The sequence below is a fragment of the Stegodyphus dumicola genome, chromosome 3 (genome assembly GCF_044657685.1).
Source record: "Stegodyphus dumicola isolate Sdum_Otavi_A_Nest chromosome 3, ASM4465768v1".
Lineage (NCBI taxonomy): Eukaryota > Metazoa > Arthropoda > Arachnida > Araneae > Eresidae > Stegodyphus > Stegodyphus dumicola.
Window position 1 is genome coordinate 157,974,128 of NC_140770.1, and position 12,078 is coordinate 157,986,205.

Below are 12,078 nucleotides of genomic sequence, written 5' to 3' on the forward strand. Positions count from 1 at the left end.
GATTTTTATTTAACTCGCTCTGGGGGAAGGGACCAAGAAGATCTATGCCTAAAATTTCATTCGGAAATGTAGCGCGAATGCTATTTAAGTACCCGGCCGGGCTGTAATTAATATCATTTATTAACTGACATTGATTGCAGGACCTGACATATGCCGTTACTATTTTTTATAATTGCGGGAAATATACCGCCTCGCGTACCCTTTTTAAAGTCTTTCTGACCCCTAAATGGCCCGCTGTTTTCGCGTCGTGTAATTCCTTCAAAATGCTTAATCGAAGCGAGGCTGGGATGACTGGTTTGTACTCAAGATTTTCGTTTGTTGTTTTCCTATAAAATAATAAATTATCTATTATTTCATAGTTTTCTGCTCTATTTCTTATCGCATCGATATCTGTGTGCTCAAAGCTTTCGGGGTCTTTCAAATATGCATAGATATTTCCAAATTCAGGATCAGCTTTCAGTTCAGTAATAATCGTATCTCTAGAATCTAAAATTTTTTAAGTCAACACAGCGCATTTAAGTTCATTTCCTTCGTCGTCCAGTTTTATACGAGAAAGTGCGTCAGCTACATTGTTTTCCTTACCCAGTTTATATTTTATTCGGATATTATATTCTTGGAGTTTTAAAGCCCATCTTATTAACCTGGGCGTTAGGTTTTTCCCCGAGTAAAATCTACCAACAGCCGCATGATCCGAAAAGACTGTTACTGGCGCTTTGCCGAAATAAACTCGAAATTTGTGTACAGCCATTAATACGGCTAATGTTTCTCTTTCTGTAGCTGTATAATTCCTTTGTGTCTGATTCAACGTTTTACTAAAAAATGCCAGAGGATGGTTATTTTGCATAAGAACCGCACCCACCGCATAGTCTGACGCATCTGCTGCAATTTCCAGGTTTTCGTCTCCCTCCGGGAATTTTAAAACAGGGGCATTGATGAGCGCTTCTTTTAATCTTTCGAATGCTGTATTTGCTTCCGCTGTCCCCGTGAATTTACTTTTCTTTCTTTTAATTACTAACAGGGTTCAACAATATTAGCGAAATCTTTTATGAATAACCGATAGTAAGAACATAACCCAAGGAAAGAAGAAAGTTTCTTGGCGGTGTTGGGCGGTGGGAAATTCTTGATAGCTTTTATTTTTGAATCTTGCGTTTCTATACCCTTTTGCGAAAGTTTATAACCGAGATATTTGAGACCGAGAGTTAATTGTAAGACCGGCCTCTTTTAATAATTTAAAAACTTGTTCTAGATCATTAATGTGTTGTTCCAACGTACTACTCGTTAGAATTATATCATCTAGATAAATTAAAGTTGATTTTCCTAGGACAGGCTTTAGAACAATGTCCATAGCTCTCTGGAATGTTGATGGGGCCCCACACAACCCAAAGGGCATGCGTAAAAATGCATAAGTGCCCGATTTTGTTATAAACGCGGTTTTATGTATGTCTTCGGGTCTCATAGCTATTTGATAGTAGCCAGACGTTAAGTCCAAAGTACACATGTATCTTGTCGATTTGATCTGTCTAATGATCTCGTCTATAACCGGCAAAGGGTAAACTGGAAATTTGGTAATACTATTTAGTTTTCTGTAATCAATAGCAAACCTCCAAGCCCTTTTATCCGAAGGAGGAAACTCGTTCTTTTTCCTACATAGTACGACTGGACTCGCGTACTCACTATTTATGGGCGTTATTATTTTATTCTTTAACATCTCCTGAATATGTTCTTCGATGATTACGTCTTTTTGTTTGTCGTACCGATAAGGTTTAGTCCTACAAGGTTTTTCGGCATTTAATTGAATCTTGTGCGTGACTATTTGACAATTTCCTGGTTTTTCTGAAAACAAATGAGAAAAATTACTCACCACTTGCTGTATTGCTTGCCTTTCATGATCATTGAGATGGCTAAGGTCCACTTGCGGTGTCTCCACAGGTTCCACCACCCTCTGGTCCATCTCCAACACCACGGAACTGTCTTGAAAATTTAATTTGGCCCTCGCGGCCCTTAAAAACTCCATACCTAAAATAAGAGAATTTTGCAGATTTTTCACTACAAAAATTAATACTTTGAGGCTTTCCTCTTTTACCTGTAAGTTTAATGATAATTTCCCGATGCAGTGACATGTTTTTCCTTGCGCCGCTATAATTTCCGTATTTTTGGTTTTAAATAATCGTACCCTATAAAAATTCTTTTTGAAGAAATTTTCACTCATAAAATTTCCTTCTGCTCCTGTATCGATGAGGGCTTCTACTGGTACATCGCCAACCAGGACTTGTATAATTGGTAGCTGTGAGTTTTTTACGATGACCGTATTAAAATGTCTATTTGAGGGTTTTTTTTAAACTTCCGGGGTCTGGACCCTCCCTTTCACAGGCCCCTCTACTCGTTTAAAGCTTTCCTTTCAAACTGTGCCTTCTGGGTACGCGGATGTTTATTTTTGAATTTTCTTTTTGGGTCTTGACCTTCGAGTTTCGATGAGTTAGCTTGATAGCTCTTTCCCCCATAAGAGCGATTTCCATTTCTGGTTTCTTCATTTGCAGATTTCCTTCGGGTACTTTGAGAATACGTTGCCCCTCTAGTTTTTTCCGGTATTCTGCGATTTTGAAACTTCACCGCCAATTCGAAGAGCTCCTGCAATGTGCTTGGGTTTCTAATTTCAAAGTAGTCTTGAACAGCGGGTAACAATCTTGGTAAGATTATTTCAATAATCTCCGCATCGGGTTTCTTCCCATACAGCATATCCGTCAGCTTAATTTTTCGTAGAATAAAGTCCGTCAATTCTGCTATATCCCGTTGATAGAAACTATATAGTTCGGCTTCCAGCCGTGCGCGATCTTTCACTATGGGGAAGGCCTTTACTAACGATTTTTTGAAATTTTCAAATGTATACGTCGGGCTTCCAAATTCACCTAGTAGAAATTTTCCTATGTTTTTCCACCATAGCGCGGCCTGTCCTCTTAGTGCTGATGTGGCGATGGCATCTTTTTGTCTTTCAGGCACAGGGTAGAGCTGAAAGTGGTGTTCTAGACCTTCTAGAAATACCGCCACCGAATTTTTTCCGTCGAAATAGACGTTTGGCTTGATTGACGCTCTCAAAGTCTGGACCAGGTATCCAAATCCTTCCAATTGGCTTGTCATTTCTTGGTGCTGTCCAGCGGTTTCCATCCAATTTTCGGCCATTTTAATTCGATAAGTGTTCGGGCGCCAATGTAGCGTTGCGCGCCTCCAACTTGCACGCAACCAAGAGGTGACTGTGAAAACTGGATAAAAGACAGAGTCTTGTTAAGGGTTTAAGTCCCTTTTTCAACGTAATAAATTACAAGTGCGTGCTCTTGACGCTCACAAACTGCGCCAGCTCGGCGGTCAAATAAAAATAATAACCTGAAAAGAAACTAAAGACAAGACTCTAACTACGAGGCTCTCTAAAAGTAACTAACTCACCGCGTTTTACAATACCGCTGCTAATTCAGCAAACTTGAAGATCACTTGAACGATTAACACTACTTCCAGGCAAGCACACAGGCCGAAACGCGGGGTTCTTCAGTTTCTGGCCAACTACCTCCGCGCTCGTGAAGTAAGAATATCACACCTCGAACTCGTTTCCTTTCTATTTAAATCAGAATACTTCCGCTGATAATTTGAATCCTTGCGCGTTCTACTAAAATTTACATACTCTGGCATTGGCAGTTCCAGGGGAAAGTAAGGCTTGACAGGAAAGATAGTTTAAACTTAAAATAAATGTTAGTTAAAATAAATATAAACCCTACAAGTTATTTCTAAAAAACAGTATAGCCTCGGTAAGATTTTCTTTGTTGGAGGGCCACAGATCCGATTTGATAAACTTCAGAGATGAGAAGAGTCTTTCCACACTAACTTGAGTAGGAGGAAGAGCTGTTACTGTTAAAGCTACTACTTTTAACTTTTCAGGGTAGATTTTTATAAGTTCTGAAAGAGGTGCCTTGCAAGAGCAATAAAATTTCTCTATTTCTTCAAAGGCCGTGTAGAAATCTTGTCTATATTTTTTCAATTTTATATCTAAAGGCTCTTGGTTCTTTATTTTCATTCGCTTTGCCTTAGCCTTTTCAATATTATCCAAAAATGTGTCTCAAAATCTAATTCATTACTGGAAGAGGATGATAGAGACCCGGTTGCAATGTCTGCAGTTTGATTGTTCTGATTAGAATACTCCAAGTGTTCTCAAAATAATTTCGTTCTTATTGAAAGTTCATAGGTGGCTTTCTTCGCCTTCTTAATTTGTTCGTCATCCAACAAGATTCGGTGTTTTGGATCTACATAGTGAACCCAGCAAGATCTCATTAGTCTAGCAAATTAGTTTCTCTTTCCTTCATTAAAGAAATGATTCCTTTTGCAATAAATCCTCAATTTCAGGAACAACAAACGTCACATTCTCCCGTTCTCACCTCCTCATAATTCTTCAGATTGCAACTTTTTTTTGTAGCTATATACGATGTAGAAAGAAAAGTTTCTAAATCTGAAAGATCATTCCACAGTCTTTCTATTAGTGAAGCATTAGAGTTATCTACATCTTCTAAAAACGTTCTTAATTCTAACAACCTCTATATCATCAAATATCTATATCTCCATCGCGTTGCTTGATCAATATTTGCTTCTTTTCCTGCTCGCTTGCTAAGAATGGCATCAATTTTGGGAATTCTTGCTATTGCTGCTTACCTAAATTTACCAGTGAGATTTGTAACTAAATGAATCAGTTTTATCCCTAATAGCAAATATCACATCCATCCTTCTCCCTTATATTTATTTATTAATATGTCAATAAAATAGAAAATATTTATTAATGTATATTGTCCATAAATAAAAATAATAACTCAGTTTTTCATTATTTTTTTCAATTCACTTTAATTTCATTTCAAATTCAAACTGTCCAACAAAAACTGGAATCGGAATCAACCAACTCCTCTTACCTCAAAAATCTGCCTAACGCCGGTTCTGACTCCGCAGCCCTGATCCATAAACAGTCAATAGTGTGTGGAATTAGTCAGTAGTCCATAGGCATTAGACATTAGATATTCAGCGCTTAACACTGAGACATTTGAATCTCAGAATGTTAAATGTTGTTTCGAAGAAGAGGGGCCTCGAGTTCTTTAATTGTGGCATCCTGTTTTTATAGTGGACATAAGGGTCCGAAAGTAGTGCCAGGATTTTGGGGTGCAATGGTCTATGGAATGCTATTGTCTATAAAATTAATAAATAAAAGGAATTACTGTTTTTTTTTGTGTATTTTTTTGCAATGTAAGTGTGTAAGGGATTAGTACTTCCAACTAGCATTGCTAGATTCGCTGTTCGAATCTAGTGCTCATGACCTTTGACTTTTCTTATTCCGATCAACTTTATTGTGTTTGCCTATTTTCTAAAGCTACGTCCAAATTCGTTACGAATATCTTCATACGATAATCTTCTTGGACGCTCGACAAAAACAGCCCTTTTTCATCTGCTATCATCTTCCTACAACTAGCTCTTAATACTTTGAACAAAAGTAAGAAATAATGATATTTTAACGAAAATGGATTCAGGGATTAGGAACTCTCTGTATATGTCATAAAAATGAAATAGAAATATTTATATTTTTAAAATTATTTCATCTTTATAGAATATAGTAGATACCGCTTAATGCGACTGCGGTTAGTTTTCATTCGGATACTGTTATGAAAGTGGCCAAGTCCCGTCCGTTTGTGTACGAAAACATGGAAACTACATGGCTTATTGTGACCGATTAATCCGTTATTTTATCAAAATATTATAGAAAAAAAATTTTTTAAACCAAAGAAATGTCGCCAAATAAAAGATAAAATCCACTAAAAACGTCAAAATTGTCTGTTAAAACTGCCAAATGATAGAGAAATATCGCAAAATAAAGGATCAAGTCACCAAACAGCTTGGTTTCGATTTCGGTCAACCATTTAAAAATTGGGGGGGGGGGGAGAAAAGGCATCCTAGTTTTACGTAGATTTTGAATAGTTCTATCAATTTTGAGTACGATCAGACCTAGGTCCCTCTTCTTCATCACCAATTACTTTTTCCTCTTGAGGGAGGAAAATCTCTGAAAGTATATACGCCAAATTTGCTCTTTTGCCCAGTATTACTTAAAAAAAAAAAAAAAATAAAGAATGAAGAATGTATGCATGTTTCTTGAGTTGTGTGTGTGGGGTGGAATTGTACCTAGCGATATCAAATTCGTAATAACGTAGTCTTCCACACGAATATGGGCATCTGAAGTCCAAATATGGAATTTAATAATTATCTATTTCATATTTTGTAAACATTTAAACGAATTTTTGATTAACAAACTCAACGATTTCAAAGCGGGAAATAGTAGAACTGTACTGAGGGGTAGGGGAACCTTTTTAACCCCAGCGCGCGAGACTGTGTATCCGAAATTTTAAAGATATGCTCTTTTTAAATTATTTAGTGATATTGCTGCTAAGTTGAATTTTAAGGTTTAAGTGGGAAGACTAATATTTAATGATTAAAAATAACACACAAAATATTAAAAAAAAGCCCTTTTGGGCGTAATATAAAATCTAAAAGCTTTCTTTTCTTTTTTTTTTTTTTTTTTTCCCGCCTCATGCAAACGGTAATGAATGTCAGTGGCAGATCTACAGCTATCGAGACCCGGGATGAAAATCTCACTAAGGCCTTTTTATTGAAAAGATCATGACAGAAAACGAACAAATTTTCGATCAACAAACTTAACGATTTCAAAGCGAGTAGTGGCAACACTGTGTGGGAAAAAAAAAAAAAAAATTATCGGAAATTTTAAAGATACGCTCTTTTGAAATATTTTGTGATATTGCCGTTGATTTGAATTTCGTAGTTTAAGTGCGAAGAACATGATAGTTAATAAATAAGGGTAACACACAAAACGTTAAAAAAAAGTCCCTTTGGGCGTAATATAAAATCTGATCTTTATATATATATATTTGACCTTAAAGTTTCCCTGTTCACTTTTTTTCCATCTTTCCTCTTTAATTTTCTGTTATAGAACAATTCAAAATTTCCGTATGATTACTAAACAAAATTACATGAAAATGTTCTCGAGAGCATTTTCCTTATTTCCTGCCTAGCTTGAATAGACTTCACTTTTTTATTTATGAACAGATAAGAAGAGATCCACCCAGCTGCGGTCATTTTTGCATTATAGAACGACAAAATAACAATTCTTAAAATTTAAACGCCTTTACAATATTTGATTATTTAAATATTCAGAAATTGCCGAATAAGACCCAGATGGGCAAACACCATTCCTGAAACACCTGCTTTGTATTAAGAGCAAGCCACTGTTTGCAGAAAAGAAAGAAATTGCGTTTGAATGAGCGGCTTGAGAGGACGACACATATTTTTAAATGGCTGTATCCGACCTATGAATAAAAACTGCATAACGATTGAATCAAAGAACCTGAATTGAATTTCCCCGCGACTGACCCTTACGATCTCTCCAGATGTATGCATAATGGGCTAAAATTTTATACGTCGGAAACGGATGCAGACGGATTGTGTTTACTTGATCAGAACAGCGTGGCCTCTGTCAGCTGATGATAATCTTCGGCAATAGCGAAAGATTAACTTTGTTTCAACTGGGGTTCCTCTGTCCAGCATGCGGCTTCGCGACGCTTTTTTTGGGGGGGGGGGGAACAGTTACGTTTTCGTAGAATTCCATAAACGAATGCAGAAAGTTAACGTTAAATGCAGTTTATCAAATTAGCCGTCCTATCAACGAACCATCAGTGGAAAACAAAATGGTCTGCGGGAAGTGGGAATGTTACAAGTATTGTTAAATCCTCCATTAGAAATACACTGCTCAGACTCTCAGTCTTAGAAATACTCTGTTAAATAATGAAGAATTTGTTTATATGTATGTATGTAACATCATCGCACTGCGGCAAACGGCAGCACCTAGAAACACCATATTTGGAACAAATGTAAGTCCTCTACCGAGCATATGGACCCCCAAGTCCGAATTTTGAATTTCGAATTTGTTTATAATTTATTAGTCCAAAAGGCTACTAATTTCGTTTTGGCATTTGCGTCAATTCACTATAAAGGGATTATCACATTTCAAATTGTTGCCAGCAAATGTTAAAGGCCCTGCATTATATTTAAAGAACTTAAATAATGAAGAATGCACAAATGTATATATGTTTCTAGCGTTGCAATAAAGCAACGGTACCGAGAGCCATCCAATTTTGAATAACGTACGTTTTCACCCGAATATGGGCATCTGGAAGCCCAAACTTCAAATTTGGAATTTGTTATATTATCTATCTCATGTTTTGAAAAACTTATTTGTTACTCAAAACGAATTTTTGATTAACCAACTTATCTATTTCAAAGCGAGTAATGGCAACACTGTACGAATTTTTTTTTTCCTTCAGCGTGCGAGACTGTGTATCGGAAATTCTAAAGATATGCTCTTTTTAAAAGATTCTAAAGATACATTATTTTGCTATATTGCTGTTGAATTGAATTTTATGGTTTAAGTGCTAAGAACATAATATTATTTAATAAATAAAGGTAACACACGAGACTTTAAAAAAAAAAACCGTTCGGGCGTAATATAAAATCTGAAAGCTTTCAGATTTTTTTTTTTTTTCAAATTTATAAGAATTGATTGATTTTTTTATTAATAAATTCAACGATTTGAAAGCGAATAGCGGTGACACTGTTTGAATTTTTTTTTAAACCCCCAGGACGCGAAACTGCTGCCATTCGATAATATGTAAGATATTAGTCTTTCACGTTTGATCAGCAAATTCTGCTTTTTAAAAGCAATGCGTTGCTTTTCCCGAAAGAAAGTACTTTTTTATCTTCCAAGCGCCAGTGTGTTGTCATTCATTAGAGCATAATATATTTAATTTTCAAATTTAATCTGTCTGATATTCAGTAACAAAACAAGTGATTTAAAAGCAATAACCCAAGGGTTCTCAACCAGGGAAGAATTTCATAGTTTCAAAGGGATGGAATGCAGTCCACCCTTATTTACTTGCTAAGGAATTTAGTTTTCTTTTATGAATATAAACTACACTACTTTTATTCAGATTTTGGTGTTAATCGAAACTTTCTCTACTCTTTTTTGTTTAATTTACAAAACACAGTACAAAATTTTTTAAATTTAAATAAATGTATATGAATTTTAAGAATTTTGAAGAAAGGGTGAGAATGATTATCTAGCAATTGGAAAAGGGTGCATGGGGCAAAAAAAATTGAGAAACATTGCCATAAACGCAGTTCTTAAGAATACTTTTTCTAGCAGTGCATTTAAATCACGAGATGTCTAATTGGAAATACTGTTGTTATTGCTAATGCTCATTTGTCTGACCTATTGCATATTTTTTAATTGGCGTCGGATTTAATAATTGCACTGGATTTGATAATTGCCCTCGGATTTTAATTGCCCCTTAATTTTTTAATTGACCTTTGCATATTTTTTAATTGCCCTCGGATCAAGGATGGCTTTCGCAATTCAACCCGAACCGGGAAATATGCCTTGACCATCATTCCCATTTCAGCCTTCGTTTTTCCACACTCTCGTATAAACGGTAAAGAGGATGAGTTTATGACTGCACAAACTTTGTTCTTTATACGAAAACTGCCGTGTTGTTCATATTAGCGTATCGTCGCACTTGACCTTTCTTCAGGACTAAGTTGTAGTAGTAATTTTTACCCTCTTTCTTTTTTTGTTAGCTAGTAGTTCTTACTACATTACACTGGTTACGTTAGGAGTTTTTTTTAAAATGTCTAAGAAAAATGATCGGATATAATGAAACACAGAACGGCAAAAAAGGTCCAAGTTTATGATGCCAGATCTTTTAAATTGAGATATATCTATAAAATAGAAATATGTAAAGGGTTTGCTGATCTAACAAAGAAATAGAAATATAAATACTGCAACAAGGTAATTGACTAAAACATACGTGTGTAAGTTAAAATTGAGGTAAACAGAAACACACTGTCTTTAATTTCTTTTATCTACTATAAAAGGTCTATAAAAGTATCGAGGCTGATCTGGGAATTGGCTCATCGGTACTAAAAAACCACGTAAGCAATGATATAAATATAAAACAAAAACACTGATTCCACTTTTGGAATACCACCGTCTAACAGCAATAAAACGGTTTCTTTTCTTTCTTTCTTTCTTTCTTTTTTTTCTTTTTTTTTTTTTTTTTTACTCACAGCACCTACCTACGTAGAGATTGTATTTTCCGAAACAGCATGAAAGAGCAATCTATTTCGGGCCTATTTTTATGTAAAGAGTTCTTTTAATAGGTACTAAAAAAAAAAAAAAAAGAATTTCTCTCAACGAAGCACTTTTATCCTCGTTTACAAGACTTCTCTTTTGTTACTTGCAGACTGAGTGCAGCGCCCGCTTGAGGTGGAAGGGCTCCTGGGAGCGTCGTCCGTCAGTCTGTCCTGCTGGCGTCTGGAGATGACCGTGGTCAGCTCTGATCGGTGAGAGGTGTCACCGGCCTCTCTCCAGTCGTTGCTGATCCTTCTCTTGCCCAGAATAGCTGATGTGGTAAGAGATCCATTCATTTTAAAGAGTGGTGCCAGCTTTCTAAAGGGTTAACTGGCACCAAATGTTGTTATGATTGGCTTTCTTTTGAAACCGAACACAGATTCCCGCCCCCCCAAACTTACAGTTATTGGAAACTAATTGTTCAATAAGTGTATCTGAATGACAAGTATAATCAATTTTCTTTTAATGCGTGTTAGATATACGGGAACATTTGAGGCTCTTGTGCACTTCAGCATTAGATCTATTATTATCTAAGTATCAAGGTTAGCACAGCCTTGATACTGCCTAGAAAGGAAATCCATCGCACTGGCAAATTGGTGGTTCTGGTGTTAAATTATTAAACAGTTTTCTTTCTAAGGAGATAACAATAACCGAGAAAGGCTTCAGAGAAACAATAGGTTCTGTTTATATCTAATGTGGTAATTGGTAAACTTCAGATGGATGTGCTGTCACTGGATGAACCAGGTTTAATTGGATTTTGCAGTTTTACATTATACATTTGGATTACTGAACAAAAGATTTTTAATTATTTTTAATTTTCCATAATGGTGTATATTGACAGTTCTTTTCCACTTGTGGCGATGTAACTAAAAAATCTGATGTGTACACCACATGAGTTCCTTGTACGGAATATTAAATTATACGCATTTTTCTTGTATTTCATTTAAACTTATTGGATTGAATTAAATCCACTTCGTCGATAGCGCATAAACCACAATAGAATAAATGCACTCTTTCAAATTCACTATATTTGTCTACCATAGCGACACTCTGGGGCTACGTTACTTAACAGCGTTATACTTCATTCATTTTATAACTACTTGAAATCAAGATGAACACTGGTTTGTCACGCTTTCATTTCATTTTATAACTCAGAATGCACAAAATTTATATCATCTGAAGAATTATCTAATTGTTGCCACATGTTCTATTCAAATACTATAATAAATCGAAAACGATGTATTAAAAAAAAAAAGAAAGAAAAAGAAAAAAAGGAAGAAACAGTTTTTCACAGACGATTCAGTATTTCTCATTCAATTAATCGCTCACAAGGCAAAAAGTACATAAAAACTCAAAATATCTATATTAAAAATTAGGAAGCAAACCTTAAACACTTATTTCCTCGAATGAATTCCAGAATGCATTAAGCATGATTCAATTCGCAATAATAAAAGAAGGCGTTATCTTTGTTGTAGCAAAGCTTAATTTCCCTAGATTGGCAACAAAGCCACTATTTTGTTAAGTTTCAAATGTAAACAAATATGGCCACTATAGTCAAAATAATTAGGCTTAGCCACACTTAAACAACTTTTACATTGTTGATAATTCTTCAAATATTGTATGCAGATTTATTTAGAAGGCATACCGGAAGATAAGCACAACATAATTCAATTATTTTTAAAGCAAAAAAATGCACAATTTATAAACATATGAGAATAAAGAAACTGAGATCACAGAGCCGAGTAACAGAGTGGATATATATCTATACATATTAGTAGATATATATATATACATTATTTATATACATA

General features: G+C 35.3%; 1 protein-coding gene across 3 annotated transcripts in view; it reads left to right on the top strand.

The window, feature by feature from the left end:
* The window catches only part of LOC118195605 (protein c-ets-1-A-like), a 406,827-nt gene that overhangs the window by 42,921 nt on the left and 351,828 nt on the right, over window positions 1–12,078 (top strand). For 2 of the 3 annotated variants that reach the window (XM_085813551.1, XM_085813546.1), the window contains exon 2: window positions 10,383–10,549. The exons of the other annotated variant lie outside the window; for it this stretch is intronic. The gene's annotated coding sequence lies outside the window, so the exon portion shown is untranslated. The remainder of the gene's footprint in view (window positions 1–10,382; window positions 10,550–12,078) is intronic. 3 annotated transcript variants of the gene reach the window in all.